Source organism: Sorex araneus, chromosome X (assembly GCF_027595985.1).
Source record: "Sorex araneus isolate mSorAra2 chromosome X, mSorAra2.pri, whole genome shotgun sequence".
Taxonomy (NCBI): Eukaryota; Metazoa; Chordata; class Mammalia; order Eulipotyphla; family Soricidae; genus Sorex; species Sorex araneus.
The window spans coordinates 186,827,131-186,841,965 of NC_073313.1; the positions used below are offsets into that span (position 1 = coordinate 186,827,131).

Consider the following 14,835-nt stretch of genomic DNA (forward strand, 5'->3'; position numbering starts at 1 on the left):
ATTGCGCGAAGATCGTGCAAAAGTCTCCAGGTGCCTGATCGTTTTTTAATGACAAAAACTGGGGTATTCCACGGGGAAGTGGAGGGCTCAACGCATCCTTTTTTCACTTGTTCTGCCACAATAGTTGTTAATGCTTGGAGCTTATCTAGGGGCAGGGGCCACTGAGGCACCCAGACCGGGGATCTCGTGGTCCAGGGAATGGGTAGCTCCGCCCCAGTGGCCCTGATCAAAAACCCAGCCCCGTTTTGCCTTGATTTCCCTCCGCAGTGATAGGCTCTGTGATGCCACTGGAACTCTTTCCTAGTCCTTCTCCTGGTATGTACCCCATGCCCTGCATCATTTTTCGTGCCTGAGGGGAGTACTGATCGGTTAAGACTATGCCTAAGGCTGTTAAGACATCCCTGCCCCAAAGGTTAACTGGGAGAGGCAGGACATATGGGGTGAAGGAACCCTTGCTCCCTTCATCAGTACGCCAGGTGAGGACCTGGGTGCTCATGGAAGGGCATTGGGTATAACCTAGACCCTGAAGCTCATGCTCAGACTCAGCCACCGGCCAGCCCTTAGGCCACCAGTGCGAGGAGATGATACTCCGGTCAGCGCCGGTGTCCATAATGCCCTCAAAACGCTTACCCTGAATGGAAAGGGTCAGTTTAGGTCTCTTGGCCAGGTCCATGACTAGGTAAGCTTGCACAGGATTCATGGCGGGGATTTCCAAGGGGCCTCTCCGTTTAGGGTCCTCAAAACCAGCCGGGAAGAGGAGCACCTGCGCGACACGGTCCCCTTCCTTAATTACAAAGGTGCCTGTCGGGCAGGAGCATAAAACCTGAATGCTCGGTTTTCTGCCATCTAGTGTACCTGGGTAAACTATAAGACCCAGCTTTGCGAGGGTTGTCCTTCCCACTAAAAGGCCAATGCATCCAGGAGGGGCTTCTTGCACGGGTGCTACCGGAACAGGCTGGACTCCTGAATCAGGGGTTATGGTGAGGGAGGAGGTGGCACAGAGGTCCAGTTGGGTGACTCTGCACTGGGTTGCTGTTCCTGAGCCTCCCGAACGAACCTGGTCCCATACTTGTTCAGGCCCTGAGACCATGGGCCTCGCCTCCCGTTTTTTGGCTCCTCCGAGATTAGAGGTGGGAGGAGCCGCCCCGTATTGTCACGGACGGACTGACAACGGTCGGCGGGGTGATTGCCCTTCTTGCAGCGCTGACACAGAGAGGGGGTCGCCCGCGGCGCCCTGCAGTCACGCTTAACGTGTCCTTGCTTCCCACAATTAAAACAGGTGCGGTCCCAGGAGGGATCCGAGCTTCGCTGCCGCTGCGAGTAGAGAATGGCGGCCGCTAGGCCAGTGTTGGAGAGGGGGCCCCCGAGCTCGCGGCAGACTTTGAGCCAATCCTGCAAGCCCTTAGCCTTCCTCGGGGCTATGGCATTCCTGCATTCCTGAGTCGCTTGTTCAAAAATGAGCTGCTCGATAAGGGTGGTCGCTGCGTCCGAGTCACCAAAAATGCGACTCGCCACCTCCGTCATGCGTGCAACAAAATCAGAGAAGGGTTCCTGAGGCCCCTGAATGACCTTTGTGAGTTGGTTACCTGTCTCACCGGGTGGAGGGGGAGGAGCGGAAGGCGAGGGGCGTGTCGAGCCCCTCTCACCGCGAGCCTGAGACTCCAGAGGATGGTACTTAGTTGCTTCATAACGGGCCGCTTTTCGCTGTAATAAATCCTCCTCTTCGGAACTAAGGGAGGAATCCTCCGAGGGGCTATGTCTAGGTCTATGTCTAAGGTCTAAGCTGATTGCAGCCACGTCACACCTGGGGTACAAGTCCCCGGCCTCGTCCGAGGCGGATCGAGGTGCACAAGCAGCAGGAGGGTCATTTGTTTCATTTATTTCCCCTTTCCCTTCTAGCTTCTTGCCCCCACCGGGCAGTCCTTTTTCCTTATTTATTTCCCCTCTCCCTTCTAACTTCTTGCCCCCACCGGGCAGTCCTTTTTCCTTATTGCTGGGTATTTTCATACGCGCGCCCAGCCCTTCTGATCGCTTGGTTTCTGACAGACTGTCTTGGACCTTTTCCAACACCTGCCGGCCTTCCCTGACCACTATGGAGCATGCCTCATCCTCCAAACAATTTTGAACCATCTTCCAAGTCGCCTCAGTGCCCATAGTAAAGACACAAGAGCAAAAGAGAAGGCAAATCCAAATAAGGAGGACAAAGAGTGCTCCCCACCACCAGGAAACGGGCATTCTTTTCTTACCAACACTGGGCAGTGGTCCGCAGCACGCCTCTCCGAGCAGTCGTCCCTGCAGTTCTGAATCCTCCCTCCAAGAGGAGGGGTTCTTCCTCACGGTGCAAGATGGATTTCCCGGGTTTCGGCACCAGTTGTCCATCGCCCGCGTCGCGATTTCCCTTTGCCAGCAAAGAGTGAGACGACACGGGTTGAGGATCCTTCTGCAGCCGTTTATTCAGTTAACTGACGAAGAGAAAGAACAACAACCCGGGTAACGGCAGTCCTTATATAGCCTGGTTGCCCCGCCTCTGACGTGGTGCTCATCTATTGGCTCTCGCCAATCACCCCATATGAGGTCATTCTGTCATGGCTGCCACGCATGCGCAATGTGCTCTGGCTCCGCCACGCATGCGCAATGTGCTCTGGCTCCGCCACGCATGCGCAATGTGCTCTGGCTCCGCCATGCATGCGCAATGTGCTCTGGCTCCGCCACGCATGCGCAATGTGCTCTGGCTCCGCCATGCATGCGCAATGTGCTCTGGCTCCCTACACATATAGACAATAAGTCTAATGATTAGCTCAAATTTGGGCATTTATATGTATATAATTTAAGTGTTCTCCATAATCTCCAAACATATATTTAGAACTTTTAAGTTCTAATTTCAAAACCCATCTATTTCTACTTTTACCATTCAACCATCCTGATGCGTGTATAAATTCAGGCTTCTTACACATGTATTTCTATCACTGTATCACTGTATCAATGTCATCTTGTTCATCATTGATTTTCTAGAGCAGGCACATTTCCATTCACCCTAGCCCTGAGTCCCAGCCTCTCTTTACACGTTCTTTCCAGTGGTGTCGCAATTGGAGGCTCTTTCAGGGTGAGCAGAATGAGACCCATCATTGTTACTGTTTTTTGCATATTGAATATGACACGGAGAGCTTGCCAGGCTCTGCCATTCAGGCAGGATTTTCTCGGTAGCTAGCCAGCTTCTCTGAGAGGGATAAGTAGGCTATCAGAGGTTTACAATTTGTCTTAAGTACATATTTGCATCCTACACTCACTAAAATATACATTTTAATTAGCAATTTGTGACTAGGATGATCCATATTTTTCTCTTTCACAAAAACATTAAAAAAACCGACAGAATATGGCTTATTATTCTTAGGTTGAGCTCCTCCAAATTAGTCAAATGCTTATAGTAGACAATCATGTTTTTATACAAAATGATTACGGAAGTAGTTCACTCACACCCTTCACAAAACAACAGTGATATTTATCTTGACTAGGTTCCAAGCCATTTTAAGTACTCATCTACTTCTTTCAAGTGACACAGTAGAGTGGACCTTATTTATTAATTGTGCCCAATTAGTCTAGTCATTCTGGAGGACAACAGGACACTTGAAAGATACGAATGCTTTTCATAACTTTAAGAGTAGAGTAATAAATTGGCAAAACTGCTTTTGAAAGCAAATACACTACAAACTCTGAAAATTAAGAGACAATTAATTATAATTAATGATACATTTTAATATATTAACCATACAAATTAATACATAGTTGAGACAATTATGAAAAATGTACATAACAAATACCTTAATTTGTGAGAGGTGAAGCTGGAGGGACATGTAGTGTATTATGAAATGTTTAAATTAATTGTTTAAATTTACAAACAGCTGACCCTGGTTTCAATCCCTTGTACCACACGTGGTCACTCAGAGTTTTCCCGAGCACAGAACCAAGACTAAGCCGCTGAGTACGTCCAGGTGTTGGCCCCAAATAAAAACCAAGTATAATTCTAGAATTTACTATAAATTTGAAGAACAATATTAAGTTGATGACTGACCACCAGCCAAAAGCAAACTCATTTCATTGGATTGATAAGATCGTATGATCCACAAAATGCAAAACAATATTGAAATAGAGAATATTTTTGCCTACTTGCATACTTACAAAAGCAGTAATGAATTATTTCACTTGCAGGTTCAACAGGAAATATTAATAATAACAGGTCAACCAAAAATTGCTTCGGACAGCAGAAGTAATTCCTTGAAATTAAACTAATAAAATATTTGCCTAGCACAGCGGTTAGGCATTTGCCTTGCACGCAGCCGACCCAGATTCGATTCCTCCATCCCTATTGGAGCGCCCGGCAAGCTACTAAGAGTATCCCGCCTGCACGGCAGAGCCTGGCAAGCTACCCATGACATATTCAATATGTCAAAAACTGCAACAATAAGTGTCACAATGGAGATGTTACTAGTGCCCTCTCGAGCAAATGATGAACAAGGGGAAGACAGTGCTAACAGTGCTTAAATTGACCCACATGGCCAGGAAAAACACATGATCACAAAAAATCTTTAAGGGGCTTAAGCGTCCTCTTTGCCAATTCCAAAGAAAATCAAGTTTAATGAAGGCCTACAACAATACAAGTTGCAAACACTGGGATACATTTCCCAATCTGCAAACACTGCATTTTTGTCCCTTTGTTTTATAAAAAAAATTCAGGTTTTGTTTGTATGTTTTTTTTTTTTTGCTTTACCCCATGGCTTTCAAAGAAATCACTGTAAAATTGTTTGTCACTTATTATTATTTTTTAACTTTAGATTGAGAGTCAGTGCATTGCATTACTATCAATAGCTTTTTTATGCACCTAATTCCAACACCCATCACCATAAAATAATTATTAACAAATATAAAACATACCAAAAAGCTAAAATATCTTTCCAATTACAATGTCATCAAATTAGAAGCCTCTGACAGGATACCTAGAAAATTATTCCTGTAAATTCAATAGCATACACTTACGTGATCAGTAATTCCAAGAAAAATCACAAGGTAGTTAAAAATATTCTAAAGATAACTTAATCTGAAATTAAAGATAATAAAACTTATGCAATGCATTGGCAGCAGCTACAAAGATTTACATCAAAAGAGGGTAAAATCAGTATAAAATTTTGCCTTGAGATACATATAATGAGATAAAAATAAATCCATAACTGTCAGAGGAAATATTAGAGCACAAGTAAATACAATAGCATATAAGGAATCAATAGAGAAAGACAAAGCTGAGAGCTGATTCCTAAAAGTACCAGATAATTCTTTAGCTAGACTAGTTGAGATTTAAAAAATACATTTTATATTTTACAAATAAAAATGTTAATTGATGGTTTGCAGCTAAAGTTTCACAAATAAAATGCTTTCTATGATAATGTTACAAACAACCTACACTCAAAATGTGGGTATTTTCACATAATGGTTAGGGCATTTCCCTTGCACTCGGCCACCTGGGTTCAATCCCGACACTGTATATGTAGTGGGGTAGTAATTCCTGAGTGCAGAGACAGAAGTAATCCCTGATCACTGCCAGATATGGCCCACAATCAAACAAAAATAGGATATTTTGAAAAGCTAAATGAAATTTGTGAAGTACTGGAAACTACATTGTGCCCAATGTTGAACTATGAAGCATTATAGAATCTTACGAATCATTCAAACCTATAAGGTCAGTATCTAAATCTTACAAGCCTATAAGGTCAGTATCCAAATTTTACAAACCTATAAGGTCAGTATCCAAATTTAACAAGAAAAATTAAAAAAAAATTTCTTTACAAATGAGTTCTCCCATTAAAAATATTATAACCAAATACTATTTTTTCTCCAAATTTTGAAAACTCTAAAGTGAGCATGTCTATTGCATGACTCAAAATTTGCCTGATACCACATCCAGAAATATCTAAAATATACAATTACACACTATTTGGCATGATGAATATTTATGTCAAATTTCAGAAAATATTTTTTAAAAAAGAATTCAGCAAAACATTTAAAGGTTCATATCAGGGGCCAGAGCCATAGCACAGCAGGTAGGATGTTTGCTTTGCATGAGGCTGACCTGGGTTTGATTGCTAGCATCCCATAGGGTCCCTGAGCACTGCTAGAAGTAATTCCTAAGTGCAGAAACAGGAGTAACCCCTGTCCATCACAGGATGTGACCCAAAAAGCAAACCAAAAATGGTTCATATCATATGAGAAAGTGCCGACAGTGCTGTTTAGGTATGCCCTGCCATGGGGGGGGGAAGAGATTGGGAGGTGGGAGGGATACTGGGTTTTCTGGGGGTGGAGAATGGACACTGGTAAAGGAAGGGGTACTCGAACATTGTATGAGGGAAACACAAGTATGAAAATGTGTAAATCTGTTACTGTACCCTCATCGTGACTCATTACTTAATACAATTTTTTTAAAAAGATAGTGCTGTTTGTTCTTGTAACAAAATAATGGAAAAAAAACACAATTAAAGACATCATTGCTAAGAAATTCCCAGAGCTAGAAAACGCAGGCATCCAGGTCCAAGGAGTCCGGAGGGTCCCAGCTAGAAGAGACTCAAATAAAAAATCCCCAAGGCATATCATAGTCAGAATGATGGATGCCATGGATAGAGACCCAATACTGCAAGCAGCAAGATCAAAGAAGGAAATCATATACAAAGGAGTAACCCTTAGATTCACAGCAGACCTATCAGAAGAAACCTTCCAAGCCTGAAGACAATGGTGGGATATAGTGAAAAAACTTAATGAAATGAATGCCTCACCAAGAATACTCTACCCGGCTAAACTCTCAGTTAAACTTGAAAGAACCATACACTATTTCACCGACAAGCAACAGCTCAGGAACTTCATAGACTCAAGACCAAATTTAAAAGAAGGACTCAAAGGGCTACTATAAGACAAGGAAAAAACCTACAAGAACAACAGTTCTGCATTTTCTAGCTCTGGGAATTTCTTAGCAATGATGTTTTTAATTGTGTTTTTTTTTTCCTTTGGGATTGGTTCCCTCTGCTTCTGGTACTCCAATGATTCTTATGATGTTTCTCTTGAGGTCATCCCCTAGGACTCTAATTCACTCTAGAGCCATTTTGAGGTTTTTTGCCATTATTTTTTGTTGTCTATATGCTTTCTGCAGCTCGTCTTCAAGCTCACTGATTTTGTCTTCGGCTGTATTCTTTCTACTATTGAGGGCTCCTACTGAGTTTTTTTTATTTAATCTACCAATTCTTTTAATTTTGTGACTTCTGTACGCAGCTTTGAAGTTTCTGCTCTCATTTCTTCCTGGATTATTTTGGTGGACCATTCCAATGCTGCATCCATATCTTCCCTTAATTTATTGGATGTTAGTTTTATAGTTGCTTTCAGTTCGTTAACCATCTTCACGGTTTCCTCTCTGAATTCTTTATCTGAGAGGAGGTTGTATTTCTGGGAAGTCCCTGCTGAGGTTTCTGAGATCCTCTGTTCTGTCTCTCCTGGTGGTGGGGATTTTTGCTGTTTCTTCATGTTGTTATGGGCTTTACTGTCAAGCGCTCTCCCTTAGCTTGAGAGGGGCCTCAATTGAAGATATGGGGCTATGATCTTTTTACAAAGAACATTATGTGCAGCTTAATGTGTTCACTGACAGTTTTTATGAAATTAGGGTAGGATAGGCTAGTTGACTATTAATGTATATTGACTAAGATGACCAGGGTATTCTTCAGAGGAATAGATAATATCGATTGTGGCCAAAGCACAATGCATAGAATGGGAGAAATAACTGCGGCCACGTAAGTGGCCACCGCTCCAGAAGGAGGCCACGCCCCCTGATGTGAGGACACGCCCCAAACAACCTGAGCAAGAGGAGGAGGGGGTCAGTGCGCTGTGGAGAGGTGACTGAGAGGCGTGAGGCGGGTATGGGGGCTTCAGAGCCCCAGACCTTGGGCAGGGGCGGCGATCAGAGAGCTCCTCCACACTGGGCGGGGTCTTAGAAGGAAAATCCCAGTTACCGGGCCAAGAGGGAGGGAGAGAGGGGTCAGGGTCTTGTTTCTGTTTTAAAACTATTTTGTTTGCTTTTGTTAAATTAAGATAAGTTCAGATAAATTCAGATAAATTAAGAACTTTGATAAATTCAGAACTTCAGATAAATTAAGAACTTAGTCTGTGATCATTCTAAGAACAAGACAGCATCCCTGATTTTTGACCGTTGACGGAGGTCAGAACTCCGGATTCCTTCCCTCACTTGAGTGAGACATGATATTCCTAGAACAGCTCTTTTGATTCCTCTTTGGGATACCCTAATAGCATTCTCATCCTGTTTTCGTAGGGTCCAGGTCTCTGAGGCGTATGGTAGTGCAGGAAGAATGGAGGAATTGAAAAGATATGCCCGGAGTCGAAGGTTCTTCATTCTCTTAACCACTTCTTTGATGCTCTTGAATGCATTCCACACTGCTCTTGTACTCCTGCGCAGTTCTGGCACCAAGTCGCTCCTCTTGTTGAATTCTTGACCCAGGTACACATAGCTGCTGCATTCGGAGATGTTCGTTCCATTGAGAGCAAATGGAGCTTCAGGGACCGGTTCGTTCTTCATGAATATCATCTTGTTGAGATTCAGCTGTAATCTGACCTTTCCACACTCATGGTCAAAGTCGGCCAGCATTTGTGCCACTTGGCTAATGTTTGGTGTTATGAGAACAATGTCACCAGTGAAGCGGAGGTGGTGTAATTGCCGACCATCTATCTTCACTCCAATTCCTTCCCATTCCAGTCATCGCATGATCTTCTCAAGAGCGGCATTGAAGAGTTGAAATGGTATCACCCTGCCACACCCCTCTCTTTACATCAATGATCACTTCCTTGTAGAATGGTGAGATCCTGGGGGTGAATATGTAATGCAGCTCGTGGAGGATCTTGATGTACTGAGTTTGACCGTCTCAGTCTCAATAGAATCAAAGGCCTTCTTTAAGTTGGCCTTTGAACGTTAGACAGAGCAGCATCTTGAACTCTCAAGAAACTTCAATGAGTTTGGTCACTGTGTGGATATGGTCTATCCTGCTGAATCCCCTTTGGAACCGGGCTTCCTTGCATGATTGTTCTTTGTCTAGTATTCTGTCTATTCTATTCAGGATGACACGAGTGAACAACTTGTAGATGACAGACAGCAGGCAGATTGGGCGATAGTTGCCGATGTCGTGGATGTCTCCCTTCTTGGTCAACAGAACGGTCCTACTGGTTTTCCACTGGGACAGAACCTTGCATTCAGACAGGTAGTGTGTGAAGAGTCAGGCCAGTGTATTGATGAGTACTGGTGGCAGATTTTTCAGGTGTTCGGGTCTGACTTTGTCCAGACCAGTTGCTGTTCGTGTCTTTACCAACGAAATGGCCTTTCTGGAAGATGTGCTAGATCCATAGGGACGTTGGAGGGCAGTCATCTTGGTCTTGTAGTTAGTGAAGGACAGGCTGGCATTGCAAATACTTTTTCCAGCTTCTGCTGCACTAGCCAACACTGCTGCTCTTCTCTCTTTGAGGTCTTTATTTATCGCATCTCTTCACAGCTTTGTGAGCTAGGACGTTAGCTTGTGGTTGCCTGAGGCTCGCACCAAACCACGTCGATCCACTTACCAGTCACTGCCATGCTCCAGGCCACTCTCCGGACACTTGGGCTGAACCTCACGCACAATTGAAGCCTGCAAAGCCAGGTAAGCAGAACTTTGAGACCTTGAACTCTAGGTTCAACAAAACCTGGAAACAAGATCCTCTGTCTGCCTCCTCCAATCTCTGGCATGTGAGGGAGGGGTCCAACCTAGACACCCAACCCTACCCAAACCAGATAAATACCTCACTGGCCGACCCCCACTACATCCACTACCCAGCCACTGCCACACTCCAAACCACTCTCAGGATCACTCCACCCCTCGCGGCCACACAATACACCATAAGACTATCCCGCACCATATTTGATAGGGTTCAAATTTGGTGTGAACCATGGTAACAACTCTAAGGGCAATTGGATGCTGCTCTAAAAGCCTCCGTCCCTCTTGGAGAGCCCAGCAAGCTACCGAGAGTATCCCTCCCGCACTGCAGAGCCTAGCAAGCTACCTGTCGCATATTCGATATGCCAACAACAGTAACAACAATTGGCCTCATTCACCTGTCACCGAAAGAGCCCCCAATATGGCAGCATTAAGAAAGATGAGCAAAGAGAGGCTTAAAAAAATCTCAGGGATGAACTAGACTGCCAAAACAAAGAAATACTAAAACGATTTTCTGCACTTTCAACGCACAGACACTGGCATCAGAAGCATCCTTCAAGGACCTGATGGTGCAAGCACAGAAGATCAAGTACAATATCATTTGTCTAACCAAAACAAGGAGACATGAATCACATCAGGCCATTTTCGACACTGGAGAAGAATTGTTCCTCGGAACATGTGACAGCAGAGGCATTGGTGGTATTGGTGTCCTTGTCAACACGAACTTGGCCATGAGCATCGATTCATTTGAATGCCTAACAACCCAAATTGGACGATTACGCTTGAATAGATGTGGTGGCATACTGGTGAAGGGAAATTAACACTGGAGAAAGATTTGTGCTAAAATGTTGCACTCCAAAAACCCAATAATTAATAACTGTAATTTGGATGATATTAATTTTTTTAAGTACAGTACAATATTGTGGCTGTGATTCAAAGGAGAGGAAAAACGCATAACTGTAGTGTCCTAAACCTAAAACATTGAACCAGTCTGGAACCTAGAAAAAAAAATGAAATGATATTCCAAAGTGGCAAAATTCTCAAGGTTAACAAGAATCTCTGTTGGGTATCTGTGGTACATAGTTTACCAGAAACACTGAGCCAAAAGAGTATCAATACAACAGTGGGATCTTAAACTTATCCTTTATTTTAATTCAGGCCAAATTGTCCAAATTCTTATTGAAGAAAACCTATTTCTAATATGTGTATCATATTCCTGGAACAGTTTAGCTTTTATTGTCACTGTTTACATAAAATGTACTGTAATATAAATGGCTTTCATAAGAGTTGCCAGCATCCAACCACCTGCTGTCTGCTGACAGCAGTAGCGACAATTCTGCTGCAGCAAAATAATATTCAATGGCAATATCTACTGTCATATCCACAAATCGTTCTCTTAGGTTATGCAGTTTTTTGGAATCAGATCATATTTACTAATAATCCTTTGCTATTTCTCAGTTTTCTCAGCATTATTTGTTCTGATTGATTCCAGTGACGCATGGTACAAGCAGAAATGTGATCCTATTAGGAAACCTCATTTTCCTGCAGTTCATGAGGCAGGCATCAACTGAAAAGCAGAAGGTTTAGTTTACAGATGAAACCGGGTCCAAGTGTTGGGAGTTCAGTATAGATATAAACGCCTTCATGCCAGCAGCCATTTCTGTGCCATCTCCCCAGCTATTTGCACTGTAGCAACTGGAATTGTACCAGTTGATTGAGTAGTGTATCTTAAAGAAAGGGCTCAAGAAATCCAAGTTTTAATCTTGTGTGGGGAAGTATTTTTTAAAACAACACTTTTTTCCTAAATGCCTATTGATTGGAGAAGTTGAGGAGAAAAAAATATAACAGTTTGCTTTCTTCAGTGGAATTCTCAATCCCAAATACTTCACTGATGAGCACTTAAATGTCGGTACACTGTACAAAAAGACTTAGTAATCAATATAGATGGTTAGAGAAAACCCAAAATATACTCCATGTGTAGACGGAGTGACAAATGACATCTGTCAGAAACTGGGAGCTAGGACAAGATAGGGCTTAGCTGGGAGTTCATTCTTAAAATATGCAAGGCTCTCATTCAAATTCTGCAAGCAGAGGGCCCTGTGACTAAGACAAGATTCACCCTGTGCTCCTCCTGCTCTAGCAGTGCTTATCAGCATGCTGCAGGAAGAGTTAAATTTCCAGACACCTATAGGTGTAGTGTCATTCTACTTCAGTGACAATTATATTTAAATTCTCCAGGAAATACCCAAAATTCAAAAGCAAGGCAACCTGAATGATAGATTTGTAGCGGAGATTTCTCATGGACTCAGAACAGAGATGAAACATCGAAGTATTTGTCTGCTAGATTTAAGTAAAGTAGGATGGGAAAAGAAATGAAACAATGGCAACAAAATACTCTGTTGATTCCTTTTGCCTTGCATGTGTCTGACCCAGGTTCGATTTCTCTGTCCCTCTCAGAGAGCTCCGGCAAGCTACTGAGAGTATCTCTCCTGCATGGAAAAGCCCAGCAAGCTACCCATGGGGTATTCAATATGCCAAAAACAGTAACAAGTCTCATAATGGAGACATTACTGGTGTCAGCTAGAGCAAATCGATGAGCAATGGGATGACAGTGATATAGTGATTTCTTTTAATGAGATTGTGTTAGTTGGTGTGGTTGTGAGGAGGGCGAGGGTTAGGGTGCGGAGGGTGGTTTTATACGTTAGTTCTCCTAGCTCCTGGCTTGGAATACTCTCCCCAGAAGTGGTCAGGGGCCATGAGAGGCAGAAATGAAATGCAAGCCTCCAGTATAAAAGCATTCACTCAACTTGCTGACCTATATCTCTAGCCCCGTTATTGTATAGTTTTGATATTCACAATACCATATTCCATGTTAACTTCTTAAACTGCATTACACTCTCAATATCAGAAATTCCTTTCTTTTATTACATTGTAAACTTTATTTTGAAATGAGTACGTTACATGTCCTGTTCTACTAGTCATGGTTGTTCTTATATAGGCATCTCTCATTTTACTGCACTCATCCTTAGATCCTCCAACAGCCAGAATATGATTTACCAAAGCCTCCAATGATTATGCTAAAAGTTTTAGCAATAACATGTTTTTCAGTAACACATTCACATTGTTTATTTTGCATATTATAAATAACTATACTCTTCTATAATCGTGTTTTATGTACACTGGGAAAGCAAAAAATCATTTTGACTCAGTTTTTTTTTTTTATGAAAAATGCTTCATTGCAGTGACTTGGAACCAAAACCCCACAGTAGTTGAAGTCTTCTCATGTCGGAGTCATCTTTAAGATTCAACTTCATCTGTTATATTTTCTTTCTAGCACTCAACCTTCACATTCTTATAGATCATGTTTGATCATAGTTTTAAATCCGTACTTTTCTCCATTTATGATAAACCAAATTTTAGGCTGTTTAGGCTTTATTTTACATCCAATAATTTGACTTTTATATCTCACGATAGGCTCAAACTTAACATACCAAAAACTAACTTACTTTCAAATTTTAACCTAAACTGCTCTAGCTTAGGTTATCCTTTTACTGAATCAAACAACATCATACACAAATGTACACAAGGGGGCCCCAACGTGGCCGGCCGCCTGGGCGCTGCTGCGGAGCTGTTGGTGGCGCCTGCTGCCCACGCTCCCGCCTGGCCCGGCCGGCCCGCCTTGCGGACCAGTATTAGCAGTCCAAAATCCAGCTATATTTACAGAACCAGCAAATGATACCAATGGGAATGAGATTTCCAGCCTTTTGGATAGTATCTTTTGGATGGCAGCTCCCAAAAATAGGCGCAGCATTGAAGTGAACCGGTGTAGAAGAAGAAACCCTCAGAATCTTATTAAGATTAAGAACAATATAGACATTTGTCCGGAATGTGGTCACCTGAAACAGAAACACGTCCTCTGTGGCTTTTGCTATGAAAAGGTGTGCAAGGAGACTGCAGAAATCAGGAAACAGATCGGAAAGCAAGAGGGGGTCCTTTCAAGGCGCCCACCTCAAAGACTGTGGTGCTGTATGCGGGAGAGACACCAACTGCACAAGATCAGGGCAAGAGGATCATCGAACGACATCGGAAGAGACCATCCCGGTTCACTCAGAATTGATAATAAAGATGCTTTATGGATCTAAGTTCATGTGAAGGAGAAAAGACTTTTTGTTTTTATTTGTGCTTGTTTTAATATCAATATAGCTTAAAATACTAAATTGTGGGGCTGGAGCGATAGCACAGTGGGTAGGGCGTTTGCCTTGCATGTGGCCGACCTGGGTTCAATTCCCGGCATCCCATATGGTCCCCCAAGCACTGCCAGGAGTAATTCCTGAATGCGAAGCCAGGAGTAACCCCTGAGCATCGCTGGGTGTGACCCAAAAAGCAAAAAAAAATACAAAATACTAAGTTGTGTCTGGATGATTTAGGGAGTTCTGAATCAATGGAAATGTTTGCTTATGTAAACCTCAATGGATTAATGTCTACTACTGTACAAGGCTTTAAGTACACAAAATTTACACAACAGAAAAATTAAGCAACTTAAAATTCATTGCAAGAATTAAGTGTTTTCCTAGTGTTTTTTTTTGCTACACCCACCTCTTGTACCTACATGAATAAGACTGTATCCATAATTGACCTTTATTATAGTGAGATGAAGCTACATGGTGGGACATTTCTTCCTTGGGAATTTGTAGTGATTCTGTAATACGTCATGTTAACATTCTGTCAAAGTATGGCGACTGATTTCATGAGATATAAATACAACTATAGTATGTTGAAGTGCTATTTGGTCACCACAGATCCTTAACAGTTCCAAAGATTTGGAATCCCTCTAAACAACGCTTTGACTGGATCTAAGAATAAAATTGAGATTCTGTAAAAAAAAAATGTACACAAGGTATAATTTTATTACTTTCACACTCTGTATAATATCATTAAATGATAAGCTACAAGAAGAAAATACAGCTTTATTAACTCATAATTGATAGTAGCACCTCATACAAAGCTGATTATTTTCCCTATTATTTATCATACTCTTTTCTTGAAAATTAAGATT

The 14,835-nt window shown here is 42.5% G+C and overlaps 1 pseudogene; it reads left to right on the forward strand.

Moving 5' to 3' along the window:
* Positions 1 to 5,686: 5,686 nt before the first annotated feature.
* Positions 5,687 to 13,896, forward strand: LOC129399859 (39S ribosomal protein L32, mitochondrial-like; annotated as a pseudogene).
* Positions 13,897 to 14,835: the final 939 nt, after the last annotated feature.